A 2,044-nucleotide genomic window follows, 5' to 3' on the forward strand; every position below is an offset into this window, starting at 1 on the left:
GAAACAGGGAGTGGTTTCCAACCAAGAGGCTTCAAGAACGGAGGCCCTTTGTCCAACAGCCCTTTAGGAATTCAATTCTGTTGATTAAGTTTGGAACTCTATGTTTCTACAGCTGAGCCTTCAGTTGGGACTGTAGACCCTGAGCTGACACATTGATTCATTACAGACTTCTGAAAGAACATGAATCAGAGAATCCAAATAAGCCATGCCCAGGTTCCTAACTCACACAAACATGGAGATAATAAATTAGTGTTGTGTTAAGCCACTGAATTTGCGGTAATTTGTTATGCAGCAATGGATAACAAATACAGAAGAATTGGCTGATAATTCGTTGTCTTTTTTGCATTGATTTTATATCACTTCCAATCTCAGCCATCCCCACGACCTGATGTGGACTCAATAACTGTTGTAAACCACTGTCAACTCTTTTTACGTGCATCTTAGAAGCATAATATTTCTTTTTGTTCATTTCCATTTTGCAGTCTAACTTGGAGAAACCACAGAGAACCTTTGCAAAGGAGGCAGATTGAAAACTCAAATAAAATGTGAAAGCATGAATTCAAAGAAAGAATATCCAGTGTTATGGCCTGTAGTGGTAGAAACACTAAACCCAGTACTTGGAGTTTTTTTGAATATAATGTTATCATAAATTATAACTAGAGTTTATTATAAAATAAAATTTTGAGTCAAACTACATTACTAATTTTGGAACACATTCTTTTTGCAGAGTTAATTGAAAAATTACTTTTAAACAATAGACAATTATGTTAAATCTTATTGTGTTAGTGCGTAATTGAGGAAGTGCATGACAAAAGACATTTGCTTTGTCATAGAAAAATTGAGGAAAGTTAAATATTTGATTATATGAATGTTTTTTTCTCTCTTTTGCACTAGATCAGTTTTTATTTTAAAAACTTATTATAGAAAACTATATAAACAGTCAATGAGATTTTGTATTTTACGGGGTTATCTAATCCAATTTCACATCCCCAACACTATTTCTTTGCCATTTCCCTTACCAATCTAACTTGCCACAATAGGCATTTTAACAAAAGCTTCAATAGATTGTTTCTTTCACTTTGGAATTCCGCATAGCCTTAAATATCTTAATTTTTATTGTGACTGCTTAATGCTAATGTATTTTTATGCAGATTCTCCACATTAACTCTGTCAGCAACTGTCTAAAGTAAGCATCATCATTCATATCCATTTATGTATAAATTTGGCCTACATAGGAATATAGAAGGTAGATAACTTTCCAAGGCCAAATAGCCAAGGCTAAATTCTCACACAGGCGATCTGGTCTCAAAGCCCACATATCTCAGCTTTATGTCATACTCTATAGTATCTACATATTGAACACTGATCTTTTAGTATTTGTATTGTGAACTCTCCCTCTCTGCCTTCCTCTGCTGTCTATAAATTTTGTAAACATGACACATTTTACCACTTTTTCCTGGTTATTTCTGTTCTTTATTTTTCTTTTTTTTTAATATATACTTTGAGTTCTAGAATACATGTGCCCAACGTGCAGGCTCCTTACGTAGTTATACATGTGCCGTGCTGGCACGCTGCACCCATCAACCTGTCATTTACATTTGGTATTTCTCTCAGTGCTATTTCTCCCCCGGCTCCCAACCCCACAACAGGCCCCAGTGTGTGATGTTCCCCATCCTGTGTCCAAGAGTTCTCATTGTTCAGTTCCCACCAATGAGTGAGAACATGTGGTGTTTGGTTTTCTGTCCTTGTGATAGTTTGCTCAGATGGTTCCATCTTCATCCGTGTCCCTGCAAAGGACATGAACTCATCCTTTTTATGGCTGCATAGTATTCCATGGTGTATATGTGCCACTTTTTCTTAATCTAGTATATCATTGATGGGCATTTGGGTTGGTTCCAAGTCTTTGCTATTGTGAATAGTGCTTCAATAAACATATGTGTGCGTGTGTCTTTATAGTAGCATGATTTATAGTCCTTTGGGTATATACCCAGTAATGGGATCACGGGTCAAATGGTATTTCTAGCTCTAGATTCTTGAGGAATTG

This window comes from Theropithecus gelada, chromosome 14 (assembly GCF_003255815.1).
Source record: "Theropithecus gelada isolate Dixy chromosome 14, Tgel_1.0, whole genome shotgun sequence".
NCBI classification, from domain to species: Eukaryota; Metazoa; Chordata; class Mammalia; order Primates; family Cercopithecidae; genus Theropithecus; species Theropithecus gelada.